Here is a 15,019-nt window from a genome sequence, read left to right on the forward strand (position 1 = left end):
CCACCTGTCCCAGCCGGCTTCCGCGTCGCCCCACTTCGCCGCCGGCCCGCGGAGCCCATCCGGGCCCGCGCGAGCCCGGATCTCCGCCGCCGCCCGCAGGCACCCCGCGCCTCCTCGCTCCTGTAGCCGGTCGAGGGGAGGAGCCCCTCGATCCGCGCCTCCGCCGCCTAGCGTCTCTCCGCCGGCGACCTCGCCTGCAACCTTCGCCGGAGCGCGCCGCCCTGCGACTTGGACCCCCGTCCGGCGCCGCTGTCGCCAGATCCGGTCATCACGCGCCGGGATCCGCCCCTTCCTGCTCACGGCTGGCCTCCCCTCGCCGGAGCACATCTCCGCCGGAACCGCGCCGCCGTCCACGGCTTCACCGGAGTCATCGCTCCCTACGCCAGATCGGGAGGAGCCCGATCCATCTGCGTTGACCGCGCCGCGCCTCCACGTGGGCCACGCCCGAGCCTGCCCCAGCTCGCCGGCCTCCTTCCTCTTCATTTTGGGCCGCGCTCCCGGGCCCATCTCCAGCGCCGGCCTCGCTCGGCCTCCTCCCCAGCTCCCTTCGCCAGCCGCGTGGTCCGCAGCGCCAGGCCCAGTCGGGCCACCTCCTCCGCACCGCGCCAGCCCAGCTGGCCTGCCTCTCCCTCCGACCGGGCCAGGTCCATGGGTGAGCCGCCCCAGCGCCTGCCCTGTTCCAGTTTCAGCCCGATATGTATTTTTCTTCGGGTCCTGCGAATTTGTTCATTATCCAGTGCATTGGCAGTTTTGCAGTATAGTCCCCCTAGTTCATGCATTTAATATCTCACAAACCGTGCATCGGATTAAAATAAGTTATATATAAAACTTGCTCAGAATTTTGTGTAGATTAATAATATCCAACTTTCATCCATGTTAAAAATTTTAAAAATGCTGTTTGCATTAATTTGCTCCTATGCCATGTTAAAATGATTTAATTCATAACTAAATAACCGTAGCTCCGATTTAAATAAAATTTATATGTAAATGGGGTAGAAAAATGCCTAGTTCAACATGGTGACCTTTATTTGCATGTTAAACAACTCTAAAATTGTGTTTAGGGCAGAAAAGTACCAAACCTAATTTATGCTCTTGAGGAGTTTCCGGAATTGTTGTTCGTTGTTTCCGGCCTCATTTAAAATTGCCTAGAGAGGTAGTTTTGTTGTGCTTCCCCTCTTGCCATGTTAATCAACATTTAATATTGTTGGGGTACATAAACGAGAGAGAACTAAATAATTGATGTGGTGTTTTGTCAATATGCATCCCGATGCATATTGAGCTCCACTTAATTTGTAGGATTGCTTGTGCATTTTGCCATGCCATGCCTCATTAAACCGGACATGCATCATACTTGTTTGCGCATCGTGCCATGTTGTTGTCGTGGTTGTTTACTATGTTGTGTGTTTCTTTTCCGGTGTTGCTTCTTCGGGTTGGTTCCGGTAACGTCGTGTTTGTGAGGAACCGTTCGACTATGTCCGTTTGTCTTCTTCATGGACTCGTTCTTCTTCCTTGCGGGACCTCAGGCAAGATGATCATACCCTCGAAATCACTACTATCTTTGCTATGCTAGTTTGCTCGCTCTTTGCTATGCCAATGCTACGATGCCTACCTTTTTGCTTGTCAGCCTCCCAAATTGCCATGTCAAACCTCTAACCCACCATGTCCTAGCAAACCGTTGATTGGCTATGTTACCGCTTTGCTCAGCCCCTCTTATAGCGTTGTTAGTTGCAGGTGAAGATTGAAGTTTGTACCTTGTTGGTACATGGATATGTCGTTCCTTGTTGGGAACATTTATTTACTTGTTGGGATATCACTATATATCTTTTTTAATTAACGCATCTATATACTTGGTAAAGGGTGGAAGGCTCGGCCTTATGCCTGGTGTTTTGTTCCACTCTTGCCGCCCTAGTTTCCGTCATATCGGTGTTATGTTCCCGGATTTTTGCGTTCCTCACGCGGTTGGGTTATAATGGGAACCCCTTGACAGTTCGCTTTGAATAAAACTCCTCCGGCAAGGCCCAACCTTGGTTTTACCATTCGCCACCCAGCCTTGTCTTTTCCCTTGGGAGTCACTCTCTCAAGGGTCATCATTATTTTAACCCCCCGGGCCAGTGCTTGTCTAAGTGTTGGTCCAACCCAGAGCACCGTGCAGGGCCATCCCTTGGCAACTTGGGTTACGTCGGCTCCTGTACGCTTAGCTTATCCGGTGTGCCCTGAGAACGAGATATGTGCAGCTCCTATCGGGATGTCGGCGCATCGGGTGGTCTTGCTGGACTTGTTTTACCATTGTCGAGGATGTCTTGGAGTACCGGGATACCGAGTCTGATCGGAACGTCTCGGGAGGAGGTCTATTCCTTCGTTGACCGTGAGAGCTTGTGATGGGCTAAGTTGGGACACCCCTGCAGGGATTTGAACTTTCGAAAGCCGTGCCCGCGGTTATGGGCAGATGGGAATTTGTTAATGTCCGGTTGTAGAAAACCTGAACTTGACCTTCTCTAAAATGAATCAACAGCGTGTGTAACCGTGATGGTCTCTTTCCGGCAGAGTCCGGGAAGCGAACACGGTTGTTGGAGTTATACTTGACGTAGGTAGTCTAGGATCACTTCTTGATCATACTTTTATCGACCGTGCTTTGCCTTCTCTTCTCGCTCTCATTTGCGTATGTTAGCCACCATATATGCTAGTCGCTTGCTGCAGCTCCACCTCATACCTTTTACCTTACCCATAAGCTTAAATAGTCTTGATCGCGAGGGTGCGAGATTGCTGAGTCCCTGTGGCTCACAGATACTTCCAAAACCAGCTTGCAGGTGCCGATGAGATCGTGCAGATGACGCAACCCAGCTCAGGAGGAGCTCGATGAAGATCTTGTCCTTTGTGTTGTTTCGTTCTAGTCGATTAGTAGTGGAGCCCAGTTGGGGTCGATCGGGGACCTTTGTCGCATTTGGGGTTCTTCTTTTATTTTGGTTCCGTAGTCGGACCATGAGTGTATTTGATTGATGTAATGTTTATTGTGTGAAGTGGCGATTGTAAGCCAACTATGTATCTCTTTCCCTTATGTATTACATGGGTTGTGTGAAGATTACCTCACTTGCGACATATGCCTTCAATGCGATTATGCCTCTAAGTCGTGCCTCGACACGTGGGAGATATAGTCGCATCGAGGGTGTTACAAGTTGGTATCAGAGCCTTCCCCGACCTTAGGAGCCCCCATTGCTTGATCGTTTTTAGTAGCCGAGTTGTGTCTAGAAAATTGTTTTGAGTACTTAGGAATTATATATCGGAGAGCTTAGGAATTCTTTTACTCCCCAGTCCCTTCGTCGCTCTGGTGAGGCATCCTGACGTAGAGTTTTGACTCTTCTCTTCTCAAATTTCACAAAAAAAATTTAGGATCACGCGAGTATCTTGGATTTGTTCCGATGGTTTTGTGACGAGAACATTGTTCTTGGTGCCTCCTGTCTTTAGGGGTTGTGGCAGTGTCCCGGGGAGTTGAGCTCCGAGGTGTTGTCGTCACCATTTTATCGTTGCAATTCTAGTATACTTGAGATATGTTCGCGACATCGAAAATCTCTTTTATGCAGTTCGTTGGTGAGATAACCTCGACGCCACCCAGTACTGGGGCGGGAGTTCGGGAGTATCGCCATAACTGGTATAACGGATGCTTTTCGAAGGTTGAGGTAGATGATTTCCGAAGGTTTCTTGGTTATGTGTTGAAGGATGGATACAGCTGGATGTAGGATTTGCTAGTTTGGGTGAGATATTATGCTTCCCCTGTATCCCCAACACCTGATTGCATAACCGGAAAATTTCGGGAGTTTCATAGGTGGGAATTCAAGTAGCTCTTAGGATTTCTTTCCGACAGATCTATGATATGACATTGGGCTTCGACGTCTAGTGGTCCGCCTATTCACGGTCGATTTTACAGTGGTCTCGTTGTGTCTTAAAGAGTCCTTGGCTATGCCGACTCGGGGACGCTTCGTATGTCATGTGCACTGCCTTGTACATGATGGTGCTGTATGATCGAGCCCATGTAGGCCCCACCACGAAAATTTCGGACGAAATCTCTATCATATGTTTGTTCCGGCTTATTCTGCAAGCCAACCCTTTGTTTTTGTTTTGAGTTGTGGTATTCGAGTTGCTTCGAAGTCAAATGTTGATTCCATACCTTTTTCCTAAGCGGTATTCTCATACTCCTATGCGAATACTTATCCGTCATGATAATCGAGATTGTTTTGTCAATCATTTTTAACCGGTGTACTTCTCTTCAAGTGGATCCGATCATTTCAACAACCGCAAGATCAAGTATCAGTTCTTCTTAACGATGTTCGTTTCATCTATTCTAGATTGTCTTTGTTTTCTCCCACCCTCCCTCCCTTGTTTTCTCCCAGGATTCAGATTTCTTATTCAAGTATCCTTTTATTCATGTGAAGTCTCCCCATTTTTTTTTGTCAATTTTCTTATCCGGTGATGCTCATGAAGATGCTAACGAAGTTTCTAGTTCATCATTCTTCATTCTTTTCTTCTCCGGTGGAACCAATTCAAGCTTTCGGTGTTGATCATATTCTTTTCCGTATTTCAATGTTTTTCTCATACCGTTGCACCTCATAATAATCCACCTCTCGCTATTCTATTGTCCCGGAGTGCTCAAGATATCTTAAGGTTGTTATCTCATTCAAGTCATTTAATTCAACCGGTGCAACCTCTCTTGTAAATCTTTTCAACGGTGCTTATTTTGAGTGGGCCCTAACCCACAGGTCTTTTCCCAGGATCTTACCTGACTCTTCTTATTTTCCGGAGGTATTCTCAAATTTCTTGTCAAAGTTCGACGTGAGAATGAATGATCATCAGTCAAATGTATTTCTCCAAGATCCTCAAATTCTTTTCATCGTTGGCTCAACTTCTTCGTTTTGATTCTTCCGGAGTGCCTAAATAATTCATGGTGGTGTTTCTCATCGTTATTCTCAGATTTTTGGAAGACCGAAGAAGATTTTTCTCTCAATCTTGCTCCATCCTCTTCAAGATTCGTGGCTCTAGTTTGTTGCCATCCTCTTATAATTGTTTTGATCGTGAGAATTCTTTTACCCATCCGGAGATATTCAAGAGTCTTTTCAGTTTGTTATCCGGAGTCAATCAATTCAGATTTATTCATTCTCATCTGTCAGTTATCATTCTCCTATCTTACCGGTGCATCGTTCAAGTGATCTCTAATCACTTTGTGATCCCTTCGTTCTCTTGTATCTAAATCCCCTCAAGCATCTTTGTTCATTTGCTAATTCCTCCCGGTGTTTTCTTTATCTTACTTCAATCGTTTTTAATTCTTACGGTGGTTCGTTCAAGATTTCTCTTCCTTCGTTATCATATCAATTCTTGCATTGTTCCAATCCTACCGGTGGTTCATTGAAGACCTTCCCAAGTTCGCGTCATATCTCTCTTAATCCTTGCTACGAGAACAAGTAGTATGCCAAATCCGTTGATTGTCATCAATTAAATTGGTGAAGGATATGCATAATGTAATTCTTATTCTTGTATCATCGAGTTTATTTAATTCCTGTTTTTCCGGAGTGGTTCATCATACTTATTCTTGGTTTCAAGTGCTCTTCTTTCTTTCCCGGAGTGCCAAGTTTCTCTCAATTATATCATCACGGAGATCTATCTAAATCTGTACAAGGTCCCACCTTGTGTTGTCAACTACCCTTTCTTTCCGTTTGATCATTCTTTTGTTTACCGGAGTTCTTCATGATGATTCTACATGATGTTTCTTCAAGGATTTAATTCCTTCTCAAAGTTCTCATCGAGATTCCTTTTAAGGAACTCAAGCATTCTTCATCTTGCTATCCGGAGTGCATTTCTGTCTATCTTATCATTCGAGGTAGTATTATGTCATTCTTGATAATTTGAGTTCATGTTTTCATGATTCACATGCTGTCAAGGATGAGACATTTTTAAATCCATCAATCTCGTCATTGGAATTATCTTGGGTTATATTTCACCAAAGCCTTTCCTAAGGATTGTTGTATATGGTGCTCATAAATGATCCAAGTTCTTCATATATCCTTCCGGTGATAAGCTTCTCGTCTCCTTGTTCAATCCAATCCAATTCTTTTCCCGTGAGTGGCAGGTTGTCACCTCGTAATTTGAGTTATATTCCATAAGACCATATCAAGCTTATTTTTTCGTTGTTGGTTTTCCAACAACTCCGCTCAACCCTCCTCCTAGAGATGCCTTTTCAGGCTCTTTTGTAGCAGAAGTTGGCATTGTCTTCTACATTCGTTTGTCTCAATTATCTTTACTCTACTCTTTTGTTCCGGAGGCATTGCCATGTTGTTCTTTTCAACCCATCATCTCCTTTTGTCAAAGATCATGTTCTTTTCATGCCTATCCATTTAACCGGAGTGTGGTGCCATTCTGCTCAAGTTCTTTTCGCCTTATCAAGCCTTTCATCTCTGTTCAACCGGAGTGCTGTCTGAGATCTTTCTTACCCCTTGCTTCAATTCATTCAATAGTTACGGAGGCAGCGTATTCTGATGTCATCAAGTATATTCTCATCTTATCAAGTTCTTATTCAATTATTTTCATTTCAACCGGAGTGTCATGTTTTTCTTTCGAGCTCTCTCATCTTATCAAATTTTGCATCCCTTCTCAACTGGAGTGCTGCCCGAATTTTGGTCTTCCTTGATCCCTTTTCCTTAACCGGAGTGTTTTCTATATATATCTTCCCTTCTACCTCAAGGTTTCGCAATGCTCTTTGTCCCTCGTTTCTAACGTAGTGTTTTCGACCTAGTTCACCTTCGTGGTATTCTTTTCTCGAATTTGTTCAACCTCGCAAGGTTCTTTGGTTTCACTCATTTGTAAAAGAAGCAACTTAGTTTACCTCTTCTCTTTCTCCTCCGTTTGTCCCTCCGGTGCCATTCTAGATCTCGGGACGAGATCCTCTCGTAGTGGTGGAGTGTTGTAACGCCCCGAGACCGATGTGCCAGGTGTCGTTCTGTTATTCGCTGTTGTTGCGTTGTCTTTGCTTGCGTGTCATGCATTGCATATCATGTCATCATGCGCATTTCATTTGCATACATGTTCGTCTCATGCATCCGAGCATTTTCCCCGTTGTCCGTTTTGCAATCCGGCGTTCCGTTCTCCTCCGGTGGTCATTTCTACCTTTGTTTCGTGTGTGGGGATTAAACATTTCCGGATTGGACCGAGTCTTGCCAAGCGGCCTTGGTTTACTACCGGTAGACTGCCTGTCAAGTTTCGTACCATTTGGACTTCGTTTGATACTCCAACGGTTAACCGAGGGACCAAGAAGGCCTCGTGTGTGTTGCAGCCCAACACCCTTCCATTTTGACCCAAAACCCACCTAACTCTGCTCCATCATCTCGGTCGTTCGATCACGATCGCGTGGCCGAAAACCGCACCTCATTTGGAGCTTCCTAGCTCCCTCTACCTATAAAAGAGCACCCCTCCCCGAAATTTCGGATCATTTCGCAGTCTAAACCCTAGATCCACTCCTCCCCGCACCACCGGACGCGTCCGCGCTGCACCAGACATGTCCGCCCCCGCGCGCCACCTCACTCCAGCCAATCGGAGCGCGCCACCTCAGCCCCGCCGCCGCTCTCCTCCAACCCGCGGCCGCCACCTGTCCCAGCCGGCTTCCGCGTCGCCCCACTCCGCCGCCGGCCCGCGGAGCCCATCCGGGGCCCGCGCGAGCCCGGATCTCCGCCGCCGCCCGCAGGCACCCTGCGCCTCCTCGCTCCCGTAGCCGGTCGAGGGGAGGAGCCCCTCGATCCGCGCCTCCGCCGCCTAGCGTCTCTCCGCCGGCGACCTCGCCTGCAACCTTCGCCAGAGCGCGCCGCCCTGCGACTTGGAGCCCCGTCCGGCGCCGCTGTCGCCAGATCCGGTCATCACGCGCTGGGATCTGCCCCTTCCTGCTCACGGCCGGCCTCCCCTCGCCGGAGCACATCTCCGCCGGAACCGCGCCGCCGTCCACGGCTTCACCGGAGTCATCGCTCCCTGCGCCAGATCAGGAGGAGCCCGATCCATCTGCGTTGACCGCGCCGCGCCTCCACATGGGCCACGCCCGAGCCTGCCCCAGCTCGCCGGCCTCCTTCCTCTTCATTTTGGGCCGCGCTCCCGGGCCCATCTCCAGCGCCGGCCTCGCTCGGCCTCCTCCCCAGCTCCCTTCGCCAGCCGCGTGGTCCGCAGCGCCAGGCCCAGCCGGGCCACCTCCTCCGCACCGCGCCAGCCCAGCTGGCCTGCCTCTCCCTCCGACCGGGCCAGGTCCATGGGTGAGCCGCCCCAGCGCCTGCCCTGTTCCAGTTTCAGCCCGATATGTATTTTTCTTCGGGTCCTGCGAATTTGTTCATTATCCAGTGCATTGGCAGTTTTGCAGTATAGTCCCCCTAGTTCATGCATTTAATATCTCACAAACCGTGCATCGGATTAAAATAAGTTATATATAAAACTTGCATAGAATTTTGTGTAGATTAATAATATCCAACTTTCATCCATGTTTAAAATGTTAAAAATGCTGTTTGCATTAATTTGCTCCTATGCCATGTTAAAATGATTTAATTCATAACTAAATAACCGTAGCTCCGATTTAAATAAACTTTATATGTAAATGGGGTAGAAAAATGCCTAGTTCAACATGGTGACCTTTATTTGCATGTTAAACAACTCTAAAATTGTGTTTAGGGCAGAAAATTACCAAACCTAATTTATGCTCATGAGGAGTTTCCGGAATTGTTGTTCGTTGTTTCCGGCCTCATTTAAAATTGCCTAGATAGGTAGTTTTGTTGTGCTTCCCCTCTTGCCATGTTAATCAACATTTAATATTGTTGGGGTACATAAACGAGAGAGAACTAAATAATTGATGTGGTGTTTTGTCAATTTGCATCCCGATGCATATTGAGCTCCACTTAATTTGTAGGATTGCTTGTGCATTTTGCCATGCCATGCCTCATTAAACCGGACATGCATCATACTTGTTTGCGCATCGTGCCATGTTGTTGTCGTGGTTGTTTACTATGTTGTGTGTTTCTTTTCCGATGTTGCTTCTTCGGGTTGGTTCCGGTAACGTCGTGTTTGTGAGGAACCGTTCGACTACGTCCGTTTGTCTTCTTCATGGACTCGTTCTTCTTCCTTGCGGGACCTCAGGCAAGATGATCATACCCTCGAAATCACTACTATCTTTGCTATGCTAGTTTGCTCGCTCTTTGCTATGCCAATGCTACGATGCCTACCTTTTTGCTTGTCAGCCTCCCAAATTGCCATGTCAAACCTCTAACCCACCATGTCCTAGCAAACCGTTGATTGGCTATGTTACCGCTTTGCTCAGCCCCTCTTATAGCGTTGTTAGTTGCAGGTGAAGATTGAAGTTTGTACCTTGTTGGTACATGGATATGTCGTTCCTTGTTGGGAACATTTATTTACTTGTTGGGATATCACTATATATCTTTTTTAATTAACGCATCTATACACTTGGTAAAGGGTGGAAGGCTCGGCCTTATGCCTGGTGTTTTGTTCCACTCTTGCCGCCCTAGTTTCCGTCATATCGGTGTTATGTTCCCGGATTTTTGCGTTCCTCACGCGGTTGGGTTATAATGGGAACCCCTTGACAGTTCGCTTTGAATAAAACTCCTCCGGCAAGGCCCAACCTTGGTTTTACCATTCGCCACCCAGCCTTGTCTTTTCCCTTGGGAGTCGCTCTCTCAAGGGTCATCATTATTTTAACCCCCCCGGGCCAGTGCTTGTCTAAGTGTTGGTCCAACCCAGAGCACCGTGCAGGGCCATCCCTTGGCAACTTGGGTTACGTCGGCTCCTGTATGCTTAGCTTATCCGGTGTGCCCTGAGAACGAGATATGTGCAGCTCCTATCGGGATGTCGGCGCATCGGGTGGTCTTGCTGGACTTGTTTTACCATTGTCGAGGATGTCTTGGAGTACCGGGATACCGAGTCTGATCGGAACGTCTCGGGAGGAGGTCTATTCCTTCGTTGACCGTGAGAGCTTGTGATGGGCTAAGTTGGGACACCCCTGCAGGGATTTGAACTTTCGAAAGCCGTGCCCGCGGTTATGGGCAGATGGGAATTTGTTAACGTCCGGTTGTAGAAAACCTGAACTTGACCTTATCTAAAATGAATCAACAGCGTGTGTAACCGTGATGGTCTCTTTCCGGCAGAGTCCGGGAAGCGAACACGGTTGTTGGAGTTATGCTTGACGTAGGTAGTCTAGGATCACTTCTTGATCATACTTTTATCGACCGTGCTTTGCCTTCTCTTCTCGCTCTCATTTGCGTATGTTAGCCACCATATATGCTAGTCGCTTGCTGCAGCTCCACCTCATACCTTTTACCTTACCCATAAGCTTAAATAGTCTTGATCGCGAGGGTGCGAGATTGCTGAGTCCCTGTGGCTCACAGATACTTCCAAAACCAGCTTGCAGGTGCCGATGAGATCGTGCAGATGACGCAACCCAGCTCAGGAGGAGCTCGATGAAGATCTTGTCCTTTGTGTTGTTTCGTTCTAGTCGATCAGTAGTGGAGCCCAGTTGGGGTCGATCGGGGACCTTTGTCGCATTTGGGGTTCTTCTTTTATTTTGGTTCCGTAGTCGGACCATGAGTGTATTTGATTGATGTAATGTTTATTGTGTGAAGTGGCGATTGTAAGCCAACTATGTATCTCTTTCCCTTATGTATTACATGGGTTGTGTGAAGATTACCTCACTTGCGACATATGCCTTCAATGCGATTATGCCTCTAAGTCGTGCCTCGACACGTGGGAGATATAGTCGCATCGAGGGTGTTACACAAAGGTATTACCCTCGGATCTATGTTAGATGGTATACCCAATGGTCTCTTTATGGTATCCTATGAAGACACACTTTTCCACTTTTGGTTCGAGCTTATCAGGCTGAAACCTCTTGACATAAGTGTCACATCCCCAAACTTTAAGAAAAGACAACTTAGGTTTCTTGCCAAACCATAATTCATACGGTGTCATCTCAACGGATTTAGATGGTGCCCTATTTAAAATGTTGTCTTTAATGCATAAACCCAAAACGATAGTAGAAAATTGGTATGAGACATCACATGACACACCATATCCAATAAAGTGCGACTACGATGTTCGAGCACACCATTACGTTGTGGTGTTCCAGGTGGCGTGAGTTGTGAAACAATTCCACATTGTCTTAAATGTGTGGCAAACTTGTAACTCAAATATTCACCTTCACGATCAGATCGCAGAAACTTTATTTTCTTGTTATGATGATTGTCCACTTCATTATGAAATTCCTTGAACTTTTCAAATGTTTCAAACTTGTGTTTCATTAAGTAAATATAACCATACCTACTTAAATCATCCGTGAAGGTAAGAAAATAACGATATCCACCACGCGCTTCAACACTCATCGGACCGCGTACATCGGTATGTATTATTTCCAACAAGTCACTTGTCACTCCATCGTACTGGAAAACGGGGTTTTAGTCATCTTGCCCATGAGGCATGGTTCACATATTTCAAATGGTGCATAATCAAGTGATTCCAAAAGTCTATCAACATGGAGTTTCTTCATGCGTTTTACACCAATATGACCTAAGCGGCAGTGCCACAAGTATGTGGAACTATCATCATTAAGTTTGCATCTTTTGGCATCAACATTATGAACATTTTTATCACTAGATCGATATTCGACAAGAATAAACCATTCACAAGGTGTGGATGACCATAACAGATATTATCCATATAAATAGAACATCCATTATTCTTTGACTTCAATGAATTACTGTCTCATGATAAATAAGATCCAAATATAATGTTCATGCTTAACGCAGGCACCAAATAACAATTATTTAGGTTTAAAACTAATCCTGAAGGTAGACATAGAGGGAGTGTGCCGAGGGCGATCACAACAACCTTGGAGCCATTTCCAATGTGCATCGACACCTTGTTCTTAGCTAGTCTCCTTTTATTCCGCATCTCCTGTTTCGAGTTACAAATATTAGCAATTGAACAAGTATAAAATACCCGATGCTACTATGAGCACTAGTAAGGTACACATCAATAACATGTATATCAAATATATCTTTGTTGACGTTGCCAGCCTTCTTATCTGCCAATTAACCATGATCTAAAAAGGTGGCCCAACTTAAGGTTAGTAGGTGATCGTGCGCTTGGCTCTTCGCCTCTTCTAGAATTCGATGATGGTACTACAGTATATATACTTCTGGCAATCTGACACCGAATGAAATGATGCACATCCACCGCTTGTATAAAGCCCACTATTGTAAGCAAAAGCTTCTCCTTGTGCTGTGAGCCACTGCGCGCACGTGGGCGAGGGGGAGGGCATAGTAAGCAAGCTTCTCGTTGTTCTGCGAGTTGACAGGACACATCAAATTTATTTAGTACTCTCTCCAAAAAGGGCCGACCATGTCCATGGCAACCATCCCATGCTCCGTCATTGAGTATGTGCACAATTCACGTGCCATCGAGGAGAAAACATATTGCATAGTACGTGCCATCGAAGTGCACGACCCACTTACACACTGCACCTTGATGATAGATGTGCAACGTGTTGGTAAAAGGATGAACAAAGCTCACATCAAAAAAGAGAGTGGAAGAACCAAGGTTCCCGACGACCGAGAAGGAGCAAGGAACCTCGCGGTGGAGCATCTACACTCATAATATTTTATATTATTCAATGATATAAAATCAACCAAATCTCTCCAGATTTCTATACCATTCTATAGTGTGAGAATAACTTTGAATGTAAGCCATTGATTCACTCTCTCCAATGGTCAATAGTTGGAAAATCCAAACAAAACCAGCCATTGGATCAACTCTTTAGCACTCATATTGTTGCCACCTTGCACATCCTGCTGCAACGCAGAAAGTACCGCGCCGTCTAGTAAACCACCCCGAACATTCATGCAAAGCCGTGGTGACTTGCAGGGCACGTGCTTATGCAACATGTGGTTTCTCAACTTCACATGTTGTCATAGTCAGCTTTCCCATTTCTTTTCTTTACTTTTCTCTAAGAAGTACTCCCTTTGTAAACTAATATAAGAGTGTTTAGATCACTCTTTAGTGATCTAAACACTTTTATAGGGAGTACAATCCTGCCCTGTACATGAATAAATCTTGGTTGCTGCATTTACATACATGGCATGACATGGTATCCAATCTCCATTTAGTTACTAATTTTGTGTTACCAAAGAAAACACGTGGTTCATTCTTAAATTAAAGTAGTCAAAACCAGCATGTAGCTAATCAGTCACATTGAACATTCTTTTCTACCAGCAAAAAAATGAACATTTTGTTCTGATATATTTGCAAAAAGATATATTCATAATCTCACATGTTATTGTCGACTACCCAAATGTTAATTTATTACTATTTAGAGCATGCACAATGCTTGATAAGACAATTTTATCTTAAGCTTGTCATGTATTCTAGAGGAGACATCAAAATATGTTGTAGTGGGTTATTTTTAGTCTTATCTTTGATAACGCGATATTTCTAAATATTTAGTGAGACAAATTGTTGGTAAGAGATCATCTATTAATCAAGAGAAGACATGCATTTTCTTTTGGTCTCTCTCATCCACCTCATCATTTATCCTACATGGCAGTCCAATGGTAATACCATTACAAACACGTAAAACCGGTTACCATTATTTTCGTAAGTTGGTTGTAATGTCACCTGCAATTAAATAATAAAAAACGTGTAATAAGGTGTAACAATATCTCTATATCATTGGGGAAAAACATCTATAGGTTTGGCATGTGTATTTTAATCAGGTATATGTTTCTGTATAATTGACGTGCAACGTCGAAACACATCACACATCATACATCGCCCACCTCACGCATTCACCATATTCCTCGGCCTCCGTGCGACACCTTGTTATAGTATATCCAGCAACCCGTATCGCTTCTCGCTCCTCGTCCTTATAGCCTACTGACTGTACCTTATAATTTCTCTTTGAGCAAAGGGCCTCCCTAAGCCCATGCTTCTTTCTACTCAATGTTGCGTGCACTTTGAGGATGTTGGCAACTCCACTGCTATGTTGCTGGCTCATCTTGCAATTGATGCTGACGCATTGCAACACACCTGCAAGGCCCAGAGGTTAATTTGGGAACAAGTACATAGAGGTTAATTTGACATACATGACTTATAAGTTGAGAGAATTCATATCATTTTTTCTGGAAAAATGTCGTAAAGTAACGCGATAGACCTCCAATTAACATGTGTTAAAAATGGCTCATCTTGCAATTGACGCTGACACATTGCAGCACTCCGCCAAGGCCTAGAGGTTAATTTGAGAACAAGTACACAGAGGTTAATTTGACATACATGAATTATAAGTTGACAGAAATCATATAACTTTTTCTAGAAAACATTTAATTTCCTTGAATGTATATAGTGCTCCGTCCTATTAGTTGAATTATCCTCGAGGTCCTTGTTTTGGAAACATGTCGTAAAGTAACGGGGTATACCTTCATTCAAGCCAATCAACATGTGTTCAAAAACAAAAAATATCAAAAAGTAACGGGATAGACCTTCTTCAACCCAATTAACATGTGTTCAAAAAACAAAAAATGTCAAAAATTACCAAACAAGGACCTCGAGGTTAATTCAACTAATAGGACGGAGCACTATATCATTCAAGGCAATTAAATGTTTACAGTGACCCATCAAATCAGTTATTTAACATCAAGGCCACTTCGCATCCGGTCACCCATCTGATGACTACTCCAGTCTCAACACAGTTAACTTGGGAGTTCTGTTAGATGAGCTATCGGTAGGGAAGCTGGTCCTTGCTGTTGTAGGATGCCTCTTTGCATCCTTTATTGCATACACGGATGACCATCTGTTTCTTCCCAATGGTCAATGCCACGTTGCCCGTGAATGTAGAAGCTTCCCTCCCTCATCTAGCTGATTCACGCATTTCCCCCTATTTTTTGCCGCCTGCCCACCTATAGAACCGCCTTGCGCCAGCCAATTCCTCTCCAAACACCTTGGGAGGTGG

This window comes from Triticum urartu, chromosome 6A (genome assembly GCF_056163025.1).
Source record: "Triticum urartu cultivar PI428250 chromosome 6A, HENAU_Tu73, whole genome shotgun sequence".
Classification (NCBI taxonomy): Eukaryota; Viridiplantae; Streptophyta; class Magnoliopsida; order Poales; family Poaceae; genus Triticum; species Triticum urartu.